This window comes from Rhipicephalus microplus, chromosome 1 (assembly GCF_043290135.1).
Source record: "Rhipicephalus microplus isolate Deutch F79 chromosome 1, USDA_Rmic, whole genome shotgun sequence".
In the NCBI taxonomy this organism is placed as follows: domain Eukaryota; kingdom Metazoa; phylum Arthropoda; class Arachnida; order Ixodida; family Ixodidae; genus Rhipicephalus; species Rhipicephalus microplus.
The window spans coordinates 230,819,900-230,834,055 of NC_134700.1; the positions used below are offsets into that span (position 1 = coordinate 230,819,900).

Consider the following 14,156-nt stretch of genomic DNA (forward strand, 5'->3'; position numbering starts at 1 on the left):
TTTTTTTTTCTCTCGTTCCAGCACACAAGCGCAAACACCAACGTAACTTCTTCGCTCACGTACAGCACAATCTGGCGAGGAGCATAGTTATTCAATGCGAGAAGTCCGGCAACGAGGAACTGGTAACATGCGTTAATAGCACGAACTGACAGTGCAAGATGTGTTGGCAGAGGCGCTCCTTTGGCTCGCAGCGTCCCCTAGCGCCCCCAGGCTGTACTTAGCTAGCTTAACCTGCGTTATCGTTGCGGTGGTCGAGTGTACTAGAAGTGTTGAGTGGCGTGACCGCGCCTCACAGCCTAATCCCTTCGGCGTTGCCCGTAGCAGCGACGCTGCAGTCGAAAAGTACTGAAAGAGCCGCGCGCTATGCGCTTCCGCTCCTCCGTCGCACTTTCTTGATGCAGATTTCTTCGTACCTGCCCATCATTCATGTCTAGCACACGATGCCATAGCCCTTGAAGTGTGACACGCCAATCTACTGAGTTTGAGCACCATAAAAGCCCTTGTGAAAGTTCGGAAATAATTCAGAAAGAGCGTGTCTTATACTAATATACAATATTCCGAATAACTGAGCCGATTTATTGGAAGATAGCTCTGTTCAAAAAGCTGCGGGATTTAAAAAAATACCGTTTCAAACGCACGCAAAACCAGGAGGCCATAAGTAGAGTGGGGAGAGGAAAGAAATCGCAACCCCTTACACCACGAAATCTTTTCGTAATTTAACTGTTTAGGGTATACTGCAATATTTACACGCATTCACAGTGACCACCAATTGCCAAAGTTAGTCGTTCTGCTGCACCACGCCCCTAAAAAATAATCTGGGTATACTGGCCTTGCACCGAACGTATTTGCAGTTGGCGAAGCTGAATATAGCGGGTCTCTGTACAAATGCGCGCTGTAAATTTCACCTTTTCGACAGTATGACGTCTTAAACCTAGTTTAAAACTAGTTCAAGTCTAACGTAGTCGGACGAGAAATGCACTGCCTAAAAATAGTATAGCTGTGCTAAGGGGCATTGCATGGATATTGGTAACGGGGCAGTGACGTGTGACTAGAATGCGTGTTACTGTATTACTGAATGCGTGTTAGAGTTACTGTATATGCTACCTACCTAAAGGTAGCATATACAGTAACTCCAGTTCATTCCACTGCCCCCTTCTAGTACACTGTAGCGGGGGCCCATCGCCTCCCTTGGAACGCGCCGCGCACGGTACACTTCCACTTCTACTACAGTGTCTAGAAATATACTGCTAGAAACTGTACTTCTACTACACTGCAGGCACGCTGGACTACGACCTGGACAACAGTAGACATGGAGAGATGCAAGACGCAAGACGAGCGTCACGGAACACCAAGCGTGTTTTTTTTCTCCTTTCTCTACGCAAGCCAAACACAAACTAATTTTATGGGCGAGTTTTATGTGAACCTTTAATGCATCAGTTTTGTGCACTATGAACCAGCCTGAATGGTACTGTTAAAAATGCACGTAAACTGTAATTGTAAGAGTGTTAATAGTTAAAGGAGGGCGCGCTGGTCGCCGAAGAGAGCGGACGCGCATCACGTCGGCTCTGTCTTCCAAGAACTATTTGCCAGTGATTTTCGGTCATTCAGCCCATGAATTTAACAACAACGCGTGCGGAAAGTGACCAGGATTCCACTGACACCAAAATTCAAGGTGGGAAAGGACTTTTTGCCGGATTTGAGAGGTTTTCAACCCGCGCCCCTGTGGCCCGATGCTCACGAAAGCCGGCCACCCGACGAGACGCGCTGAGCGTCTCCTCTGAGGCGGGCGCTTTCTTCGCCCAACAACGATGGAAGTCCAAGTGAACGGGGAGGATATCTCCCCCGAAGAGTTTCTGGAGGGCACGGATTGGTGCACCATCGGATCTAAGACCCAAATTAACCGCGCAAACGCGCAGAGCAACACCCAGAACGGAGCCCCCTCCTGCACTGGCGAGGGAGCGGACTTCAACCGACAGCGTTCGCGTCGACAACCGCGTAACATCAAGCAGCAAGTCATTAGAAATAGCAAAATGCCACTACTCTACGGAGCGATTTCAAGATCGCGATACGACCACGAGGAGGCCTCGACGTGACCACCACTGGAACCGTGCGCCTCGCATCGGCGATTTACCGCGCGGCCTACATACCGGCTCATGAAGCAGGGGAGGACACGGTGTGTTCCAACAACCATCAAAACATCATCGTCGTCAGCACACCCCATGCCTCTCACGCCGATAAGTACAGACAGCTTCAAGCCATCACCATCGGCGACCGCCACCACGAGGTTATAGTGCGTACGAGACGGCCCCCGACCACACGGTGAAGGGAATAATCAAGGGCATCCCGTTGGAAGAAGACGCCAAGTCCATTCATACCAGCATGGTTCACGCACGTAACCCTTATGCCCTGGCAGCCAAACGGCTCAGTAACACCACGACCGTCATAGTGGCGTTTGAAGGACCACGAGTGCACACTTACGTCAATTATGGCGGCGCTCTCCTTCGCTGCACCTTGTATTGCAAGCAAATCGACATGTGTCACTACTGCGGGAGACTTGGTCACCGCATGGACGTGTGCCGAAAGCCCAAGGACAAAGTGTGTCGTGGTTGTGACGCCCCTAACCCAGGCCCCAACCACCAGCGTTCCCCCCATTGTAAGCTGTGCGGGGGTGCACACATGACGGCGGACCGCAACTGCCGTGCAAGGTACAAAACGCCCTACATCGTGACGAAGAGACAATGGGAACGACGCAGGGCCAACGAGGAGGCAGAGGCCACTGCCACCAACTATTCCACCAGCAAGCCCCGCTCAAGATCCAGGACACCCAGTCGAAGCCACTCCCGATCTCGTAGCCGCACACCGGGACCCCGAAAGCAGCAGCAACGCCGAGCTCGCCGCCGAACACCTGGACGGACCCCAACGAGGGACGCGAAGGCAACTGATTCGGTGAGCTTTGCAGATGCGGTTAAAGGAAAACGCGCAACAAAGGCGGAGGCTGGCGGCAAAATACACACTAAGATAGAGGCGGAGATAGCTCAGTTAACACAGACGATACAAACTATGCAAAAACAAATTGAATGCATGCAGGCACAGATTCACGCAAAGGACGAACTCATACAAAAGCTCCAGTCTGCCGCTCACAGCGAGACTGATCAACAGGCAATGCAGGAAACACAAGAAGAACTCGTATCTCCCTTAAAAAGTCAGTACGTTCCAAGCGTACGCACGCAGCAACAGGCGACACCCGAGTGAAGGCACTCGAGGCTCGCGTGAGCAGTCTCGAGGAAACTATCACCGCGACTATCACGCGTACAATTCAACAGAGCTTGGAGAGCATTTATCTCAGATTGTCCAGATTAGAAGCTGCCAACAGCGCGCTGGTGACGTCGCATAGCGAAGCGGCGCCACACATGTAGTACCACATAACCATGGCAAGATACCCTTGAAAACAAAAACATACAATATGGCAGTAGAACTGCAGAAGTTACAAAAACAAACGAGCGCACCTACAACAATACCTGAAAACGATCCCCGAACGCCCAGACGTCATCATACTGCAGGAAACAAACGGCCCCGCCAAACTTTCAGGGTACCAGTCTATAACAGGCAAGGAGGAAAATCCCAACGTCACCACACTGGTCAAGCGAGAGCTCACGGTCATCGAACATGACATCCATGTCAAGGATATTGAAAACGTCCTCGTAGACCTAATTCCACTGCGTAAGACGCCCGACAGCATCTTCGTACTCAACGTCTATAGCAGTCCGAGATGCCGCAAACACCGCTTTCACGTCCTCTTCAAACGAGCACTCTATATCGCCCAGGGGCAACAACTCTTCATTGGAGGCGACTTCAACGCGGTGCATACGGCGTGGGGTTACAAACACGATCAGCCGAAAGGCAGGCATTTGTGGGAAACGGCGCAACTCGCCGGCCTCGAGCTGGTCACTGACCCAGCGGCACCAACTATAGGCAGGGCAACAGCGTCAGCACTGACACCACGCCCGACCTTACCTTTACGTGCAATACACAAAAGGTGACTTGGAGAAACAACATGCAAAACTTGGGCAGTGACCATTACATTATCTCTATAAAAGCAGAAGGCGGCCCACAGGAACACAATGCCGGTCGCCAAATGAAGATCACCAATTGGGAACTACTACGAAAAAATCGAGACAAGCAACAGATTGAAGACATCAAAGACATTGAGCAATGGACCGAGCAACTTCGGCGCGACATCGAGAGGGCGACGCAAATGATGCCGTCAACAGCTGGGCTTGATAGAATAGACACCCGGTTACTGCACATGTGGCAAGCCAAGACCCAGATGGATGGTCAGCTTCCTACGAGTCACACATGGCAGATACTGCGGTACCTCATAGATCCCGCGAACACCAAGACCTCACAGAGGCGAGGCATATGCAAAATCATACACGCTTACGGGGGAACGGAGCAAGATTTCCTACGGGAAGCAGAACTCTATTACATATCCCAAACGCCCCCGCAAGTACATCCGGACTACAGGGGAGAAGGCAACGCCATCCTAGACGCAGAATTCTCAATTTCCGAAATCGAGGCGGCCCTCGTCAAACTCAATACCAAGTCAGCCCCAGGCCTAGATCGAATATCGAACAGGGCACTGCGCAACCTCAATTACAGATCGCTAGAGAAACTCAAAAGTTAAATTAACGAGTGTTGGGTGCGTGGAAAGTTACCCTAGCCATGGAAAGAAGCGCAGATCATACTTATACCGAAACCCAGCAAGAAATTGCAGCTGCAGAACCTGCGCCCTTTCTCCCTAACATCATGTGTAGGTAAACTGATGGAGCATGCGTTTCTCAATAGACTAACAGATTACCTCGAGGACAACAACCTATTACCACACACAATGATTGGGTTCAGAAGACATCTCTCCACGCAGGATGCTCTTCTGCAACTAAAACATCAAATCATAGAAAATCCTGGGTACTCAACGAGAGCCATCCTTGGCCTGGACAATAACGTTCGTCGCGACGCCATATTGCGACAAATAGACAAATTGAACCTAGGAATGCGAGTGTACAACTACGTCCGAGACTTTCTCACTGGAAGAACCGCACGCATGCGAGTGGGACAGCTTGAATCAAATCAAATCAACATTGGAAGGCTCGGGTACACCGCAGGGCTCGGTGATCTCGCCGATGCTCTTCAACCTCGTCCAGCTGGGGTTACCCAAGCGATTACATCAAATTGATGGACTGCACCACACGCTATACGCGGATGATATTACGATCTGGACGACAACTGGCAGTGACGGAGAGATCGAGGATCGCTTACAGGCGGCCATAGAATGCGTGGAACGTTGCCTCGTAGGCACGGGATTCACCTGCTCGGCCGAAAAATCCGAATTACTGCTATATAGACCGGTGAAAAAGGGACGCCCGCCCGAAAACTATGTACCTTCAGAAAAACAAGAAATCAAACTAACATCATCAAACGGCTCACCAATCCCAATGGTAAAGAAGATCCGGGTACTGGGGATGATGATTGAGCAGAACGGCGGCAATGGTGAGGCACTGCGCAAGATAATGGCAAAGGCCACCAGCAGGATGCAACTCATCCGACGCATCACGAACAAACATGCGGGCATGCGCGAAGGCAGCGTCATGCGACTCATACAAGCCTTTGTTATTTCACAACTAATGTACACGGCACCGTTTCACAAATGGACAGTTGCGGAAAAAGACAAGCTTAACGCCCTGATACGCAAGACGTACAAGTTCGCGTTGGGACTGGCGCCCGGAGTTGGCACCAGCAAAATCCTAGAGCTAGGGTTGTATAACACCCTCGAGGAACACGTGGAGGCGCAACAAGTTTCCCAGCTCGAGCGCCTATTCAAGACCCGCCCAGGCCAACACCTACTCGAAAAACTTGGCATCACGTACCATACGCAGCACGGCATCAAAGTCGAAATTCCAAGATCGGTACGCGAGCAAGTATACGTACCCCCATTGCCTCGCAACATGCACCCCCAACACCATACGGGACGGCGCAAAGCCAGGGCACAACGCATTACTCAAAGCTACTCCAACGACACTGAAGCGGTTTTCACTGATGCTGCGCGTTATACCAATAAAAAGAGTTTCGTGGCTGTAGTTACCGGCCATCGTGGCAAGTACATCACAAGCCTCACTGTGAACACGGCACACGCTGAAGCGGCAGAGGAAGCGGCTATAGCACTGGCCCTCACACAGACCAATGCCACATACGTGATTAGTGATTCGCAAACAGCAATTCACAATTTTGCCAACGGACGCATCTCGCAAGAGGCGTTTCACATACTCCAACGACATCCCATACATCCAGGAGAGGTCGACTTCGATAACCGAAGGCACCTGTTATGGATCCCGGCACATACCGGACTGAGCACCGCCAACGAAGCGGCTCACCGCATTGCTCGAGGCCTCACTCACCGAGCATCGCCGGAGGACGACGAGCCCCCGCGGGGAACTGCAGACATCTGGGCATGGGAGGATCGTATGACCAGGTTTCACGACATCACCACACATTACCAGTTACAAAGACGCATATACCCATCTCCTCACGAAAGGCTAAACAGAACGCAAGCGGTACACTTCAGACAATTACAAACAGATTCATACAGAAACCCTAGACTCATGCACGCCATGTATCCAGACATATACACTACAAGCAGATGCACGTCATGTGGCGAGGTTGCCACCCTTAGTCACATGCTGTGGGAGTGTCAGGGCCTAATAAACAATTCAAACAATGGCGATTCGTCTCACTCTTCCACCGCCGGCCTCCGCTCGCGTTGGAAGGCCGCACTGCTCAGCTCGAACCTGACAGCACAACTCTGGGCCTTCCAGCGTGCCGAGGAAGCCGCTTCGAGACAAGGTCTCGGAACCGCATCCGCGGTGGGTGCCCAGGCCCACTAAAAAACGCCGGACTCGAATCGTCTGGATTCGACAAATAAAGTTCATGTTCTTCTTCTTAATAGTTAAAGTTCCGGGCGCGCGGCGATATAGCAAGAAAAATATTTTAAAATAGATGATTTTCGTTGTGGGACAAAAATACGATCTTTTTACCCTGATGCAAATCGGCGAAAGGCGTGAAACACTAGGCGCTGTCGGGACGACCCAAAAAGTCACAACAGCGCAAATGCACAGGTGACACATATTTTCGGCTAATGCTCGTTTAGACAGCTAGTTCATAGACAAGAGATGGCAAATAAGCATGCGTTTGTACTCACAGTTGGAGTCACTGGATATGCTGCACAGTTACTCTACTCACAGTCACGCATAACAACCATAACCACCCGACTAGAGCGTACTACGACAGTTATAGCGCGAGAACAAAACGACGACACAGAGACAAGAAGGACACGAAAAACACGAGCGCTCGTGTCTTTAGTGTCTTTCTTGTCTCTGTATCGTCGTTTTGTTCTCGCGCTATAACTATCGTCATGCCTTACCAACGCCTCCTTTAGGAAGATGCCTGCCGCATGAGAAAAAAAAAAAAAACAGCTGCCACACTCTTTCTCTCCTTCATTTTGAAAATGTTCTCGGTCGCTAGCGTCACTTGTGGCGGACGGTGCAACAACGCAACACTTTGCATAGCCTCCGAAATAGTGATGCACAGTTGCAGGTCTCGAACAACTTTCGACTGACACGCCCCTAGGGGCCGCAGATGAAAAACGCTCAGCCGGTACCGCTCGTCGCCGTGATAGTGGATGGATGGATGGATGCTATGAGCGTCCCCTTAATAACGGGGTGGTGACAAGTATGCCACCAGGCTCGACAAAAAAAAAACTTTTTTTTTTCTTTTTTTGATGTTGGCCTAATGCCTCTACTTCGATAAATTCTATCTTAATGGAAAAAAAGGTAAATTTTCAGCTTAAGTTCTCTGCCATTTACGGCACACTGTCCATATTTTATTTTTCCAATATTTATTTTTGTCCTTTCTCTCTAATTTTCTGCCACCAATACTCTAACCGTCTCTTACTTATTTCAATCGCGGGTGTGTTCAGCTTTCCATTGTTGTCCCTAAAACCCAAGGCTTCCTGTAGGCTCGTGCCCAAACGTACACCTGGGTGGATATCTCCACATTCAATCAGAACATGCTCCGCCGTTTCCTTATCTTTCCCGCAGCATGTGCATTGTTCTTCTTCTTTACTGAATCTTGCTTTATAACTACGCGTTCTAAGGCAACCCGATCTCGCTTCAAACAGTAAAGCGCTTCCCCTTGAATTATCGTAAAATGCCTCCCTCCTTATTTCATTTTTGCCCTTTCGGTAGTTACTCAAAGCCGGTTTTTTCTCCATAGCTGCCATCCAGTAAATCCTCTCCGCCTCCCTGACTTTTCCCTTAACGCTCTTTGTTGACATATGGCTTACAGTACCAGCCGTATATTTACTAGTGAGTCTTCTAGTTCTTTTTCTCCACTGTGTGTCCACGCTCTTCCTATACAAATAACGGAACACCTTCTCTGCCCATCTACTCTCCTTCATATTTCTTAGCCTTTCTTCGAACCTTATTTTGCTCTGCGCTTCCCTCGCCTCAAAACCTGCCCACCCCATATCGCCCTTTACAGCCTCGTTTGTCGTCTTCCCGTGAGCACCCAACGCGAGGCGTCCCACAGTCCTTTGATTTACATCCATTCCCGATTGCACCTCTGCCCTCATGCACACCACTGAGTTCCCAAAAGTAAGCCCTGGAACCATTACACCCTTTCACAGACCTCGAAGCACCTCATACCTATTGTATCCCCACAACGCTCTGTGCTTCATTATTGCCGCATTCCTCTTTCCTTTTGCTGCCGAGGCTTTTTCCTGTACCTCCATGTATCTATCACTCTCATTTACCCATACTCCAAGGTACTTGTATTCGCTTACCCTCGGTATTTCTTGGCCTTGTATGGACACCGTCTGATCACAGGGATCATTGAATACCATCAATCCACACTTCGTTACACTGAATCCTAGTCCAAGAGCTTCACCTTCCCTTCCGCATATATTCGCCAGCTGCTGTATATCTGATTGATTGGCTGTATATCTGATTGATCTGGATGATTGGAAGCCAATCAATCAGCTAGCACTAAGAGGGAAAGTACAGGAATTCAGAGTGTCGCTGCAGAACAGGTACTCGGCTCTAAGTGAGGAAACCAGCCTTAGCGTAGATACAATGAATGATAATCTGACGAGTATCATTACGGAGTGTGCAGTGGAAGTTGGAGGCAGGGTAGTTAGACAGGACACTGGCAAGCTTTCCCAGGAAACGAAGAACCTAATCAAGAAGCGTCAAATCATGAAAGTGTCAAGTACAACAGACAAAATAGAACTGGCAGAGCTTTCGAAGTTGATTAATAGACGTAAGGTATGCGATGTAAGAAGGCATAACATGGAGAGAATCGAACACGCTCTGAAAAACGGAGGAAGGGTCAAAGCATTGAAGAGGAAACTTGGGATAGGCAAAAGTCGGATGTATGCACTAAGGAACAAAGAAGGCAAAATAACTACCAATATGGATAGGATAGTTAAAATAGCGGAGGAGTTTTACAGAGATCTGTACAGTAGCCGAGACAACCACGACCCTAATACTACAAGAACTAGCCGTAACCCAGAATACACCCCACCAGTAATGATAGAAGAAGTCAGAAAAGCTTTGGAGAGCATGCAAAGGGGCAAAGCTGCTGGTGAAGATCAGGTAACATCAGATCTGCTGAAAGATGGAGGACAGATTGTGTTAGAAAAACTAGCCACCCTGTTTACGACGTGTCTCTTGACGGGAAGAGTACCAGAGTCTTGGAAGAACGCTAACATCATCTTAATACATAAGAAAGGAGATGACAAGGACTTGAAGAATTACAGGCCGATCAGCTTGCTCTCTGTAGTATACAAGCTATTTACAAAGGTAATTGCTAACAGAGTAAAGAAAACATTAGAATTCAATCAACCAAAGGAACAAGCAGGATTTCGAACAGGCTACTCAACAATTGACCACATTCATACTATCAATCAGGTAATAGAGAAATGCTCAGAGTATAACCAACCACTATACATAGCCTTCATAGATTACGAGAAGGCGTTTGATTCAGTAGAAATATCAGCCGTCATGCAAACACTGCGGAATCAGGGCGTAGATGAAGTATATATAAAAATTCTGGAAGAAATCTACAGGGGATCAACTGCTACCATAGTGCTTCATAAAGAAAGCAACAGAATACCAATCAAGAAGGGTGTAAGGCAGGGGGACACAATTTCCCCAATGCTATTTACCGCGTGCTTACAGGAGGTTTTCAGAAGTCTAGAATGGGAACAGTTAGGGATAAGAGTCAATGGAGAATACCTTAGTAACCTGCGCTTCGCCGATGACATTGCATTGCTGAGTAACTCGGGGGACGAATTACAACTCATGATTACGGAGTTAGAAAAGGAGAGCAGAAAGGTGGGTCTTAAAATTAATCTGCAGAAAACGAAAGTAATGTACAACAACCTCGGCAAGGAGCAGCGCTTCGAGATAGGTAATAGTGCACTTGAAGTTGTAAAAGACTATGTCTACTTAGGGCAGGTAATAACCGCAGAGCCGAACCACGAGATTGAAGTAACTAGAAGAATAAGAATGGGGTGGAGCGCATTCGGCAAGCACTCTCAAATTATGATAGGTAGATTGCCACTATCCCTCAAGAGGAAGGTATATAACAGCTGTATCTTGCCGGTACTTAGCTACGGAGCAGAAACCTGGAGACTTACAAAGAGGGTTCAGCTTAAATTGAGGACGACGCAGCGAGCAATGGAAAGAAAAATGGTAGGTGTAACCTTAAGAGACAAGAAGAGAGCAGAGTGGATTAGGGAACAAACAGGGGTTAAGGATATCATAGCTGAAATCAAGAAGAAGAAATGGACATGGGCAGGGCATGTAGCGCGTAGACAGGATAACCGCTGGTCATTAAGGGTAACTGACTGGATTCCCAGAGAAGGGAAGCGGGTTAGGGGGAGACAGAAGGTTAGGTGGGCAGATGAGATTAAGAAGTTTGCGGGTGTAAATTGGCAGCAGCAAGCACAGGACCGGGTTAACTGGCGGAACATGGGAGAGGCCTTTATCCTGCAGTGGACGTAGTCAGGCTGATGATGATGATGATGTATATCATCTTGACATAGTAGTGTCGGTCGCGAGCGCCACCGCGCGGAGCTTCTTTAAAACTGAAGGCAGGCCAACTCCGCTGGGAGCGCGAGCCATTCCTCAGGCATCTTTCTAGAGGAGGCGTTGGCCATACCTGTGGCCATACCAACTAGTACAAGCTGCCAGTGCCACCGTCACTTCTAGAGTGTACTAAAAGTGTTGAGTGGCGTGACCGCGCCTCGCCGCCTGATCCCTTCCACGTTGCCCGTAGCGGCGGCGCTGCAGTCGAATAGTGCTGAAAGAGCCGCGCGCCGCGTGCAGAACCTGCTATTTGCTTCGGCTCCTCCGTCGCGCTTTCTTTATGCAGATTTCTTCGTACCTGCCCATCATTCATGTCTAGCACATGCTGCCATATACCTTGAAATATGACACGCCAATCTACTGAGTTTGAGCTCCATAAAAGCCCCTGTGAAACAGACAGACAGACAGACAGACAGACAGACAGACAGACAGACAGACAGACAGACAGACAGACAGACAGACAGACAGACAGACAGACAGACAGACAGACAGACAGACAGACAGACAGACAGAGAACTTAATTGAGGTCCTGAGGAACACTACCTCAAAGATCGAAAATAATTCAGAAAGGGCGCGTCTTATACTTATTTCTTCTGTATTAACTCTTTCTTCATCGGTTAGGCGTCTACAATATACAGAATAACTGAGCCGATTTATTGGAAGTTAGCTGCACTCAGAAAGATGCGAGATGAAAAAAAAAAGTACCGTGTCAAACGCACACAGAACCAGGAGGCCGATAGTAAAGAGGGGAGAGGAAGAGAACCTGAACCCCCTGCACCACGAAAATTTTTCGTAATTTAACTATTGAGGGTATACTAAAATATTTACACGCATTCACAGCGACCACTCATTGCCAAGTCGTTCTGCTGCACCCCCTCCCATAAAAAAAAAAAAAAATCTGGGTGCTAGTCTTGCGTCGAAGGTTTACAGTTGGCGAAGCCGAATATAGCGTGTCTCTGTACAAATGAGCACTGTAAGTTTTACCTTTTCGACAGTATGTCGTCCAAAAACCAGTTCAAGTCTAACACGTAGTCGTGCGAGAAATTCCCCGCCTAAAAATAGTAGCTGTGCTAAGGGGCATTGTATGGATAGATATTGTTGATGGGGCGGTGACGTGTGTCCTAAATGCGTGTACTTGCGAAAGTATATATATATATATATATATATATATGGGATATGGCACAACGGGAGCGTTGTCAACAAGGATAAATATATTTATTTCCCAACAGTTTCGGGAGGGGTCCTCCCTTCATCAGGGGATGAGTTATACTGACATGAGCTTCCAAACTTCCTTGCTGCCGCGTCCCTCTCGCCTTGAAAGACGTTTGCGAGAGTGAGAGGGAACTGGAAAAAGAAAAAAAAAACAAAAAGGGGGGAGAAAAAAGACGAAAAAAGAAAGAAAAGAAAGAAAGTAAAAAAGAGGAAGAACCACTGTCAACACTGAGAATGAAGCCAACTGTCCGTCTACATCCACATACGGTTCATATCACGTGCTGTTCAGTTCTTGACGTGTGTCGGGCCACCCAAGATTGAAAATTTTAGCGTAACTCTTTTGCAGTCCGGTTTTTCAAACAGACGCGAGCGCGAACAGCGTGAGGCATATTTTATTTTCAAATTTCGTACATTAGTAGCCGGTATCAACGAGGACCCCGGAAAACTCAACTGCCTCCGAGAAGTAAGCCAGGAGAAAATTGGTGACAAAGATTGATAGCTGGAGACCATGCTTTTTTCTGACTGACTCGTACGTGTACACTGTCCTTTCTTGTGTGTGTGTGTTTTTTTTTTCCACATGCACATACAAAGTGTTTACGTTCGCCTACCACTTCATGACCGTTGAAGGGAAACGGACGAAGATTAAAGGTAAATAGCCGACCGACCCATTAACGAGAAACCTTTCCTTTACAGACACCGCCCGCCGCCCGCCGAACGACCAATTACGGGGAAACCCCTTTCTTTAGGCACGCCGTCCCGGACCCTCCCGGCACCATGGCGACAATCTTGGGTGGCCCGACACACGTCAAGAACTGAACAGCACGTGATATGAACCGTATGTGGATGTAGACGGACAGTTGGCTTCATTCTCAGTGTTGACAGTGGTTCTTCCTCTTTTTTACTTTCTTTCTTTTCTTTCTTTTTTCGTCTTTTTATACCCCTTTTTTGTTTTTTTTCCTTTTTCCAGTTCCCTCTCACTCTCGCAAACGTCTTTCAAGGCGAGAGGGACGCGGCAGCAAGGAAGTTTGGAAGCTCATGTCAGTATAACTCATCCCCTGATGAAGGGAGGACCCCTCCCGAAACTGTTGGGAAATAAATATATTTATCCTTGTTGACAACGCTCCCGTTGTGCCATATCCCATACCTTCACGAAGACTAACTGGCCCATTGAATTATTACTCCCACTATATATATATATATATATATATATATATATATATATATATATATATATATATATATATATATATATATATATGTGTGTGTGTGTGTGTGTGTGTGTGTGTGCGTAGATGCGGCGTGGCCTCCTCGTTCACTCCATTGCCCCCTTCTATCTTACCCGGTCCCTGTGAGTCGTGTACACTCAAAGAGGTCAAAATTTAAACCTCTTTGTTTACACCAGTCTACTTTGTTCTACCCTGGGAAACCGCTAAAAAAGCCTAGAACTTTTTAGGGACTTTAGAAACCACGCCATGATCACGGCGCTTGCGGAGTGAGTTTGGACAACACCTCGTAATGCTGAGTGTCATGCAAGAATCCTGAACAAATAAGCATTCAAGCGTCAGACTGTCGCAATTTGGCGAAGTAACTCTACGGTTCTAGGTCAGACAACAAACACCAGGCGAATCGTAAGCGTCGGCGATGCCACTGCCCACTAGCAGCTGACTACTGTCACTGCCGCGACTACTGCCACCTGGGGGAAAAGCCAAGGCGCAAGCTTTTGTAGAGCATGACCTACTACAC

The 14,156-nt window shown here is 48.2% G+C and overlaps 1 long non-coding RNA gene across 1 annotated transcript in view; it reads right to left on the minus strand.

Moving 5' to 3' along the window:
• LOC142811509 (uncharacterized) overlaps positions 1-7,402 on the minus strand; it is a 324,450-nt gene extending 317,048 nt beyond the window's left edge. The window contains exon 1 of the long non-coding RNA XR_012894676.1: positions 7,253-7,402. This is a non-coding gene — a long non-coding RNA (uncharacterized LOC142811509). The remainder of the gene's footprint in view (positions 1-7,252) is intronic.
• Between the last annotated feature and the right edge of the window lie 6,754 nt (positions 7,403-14,156).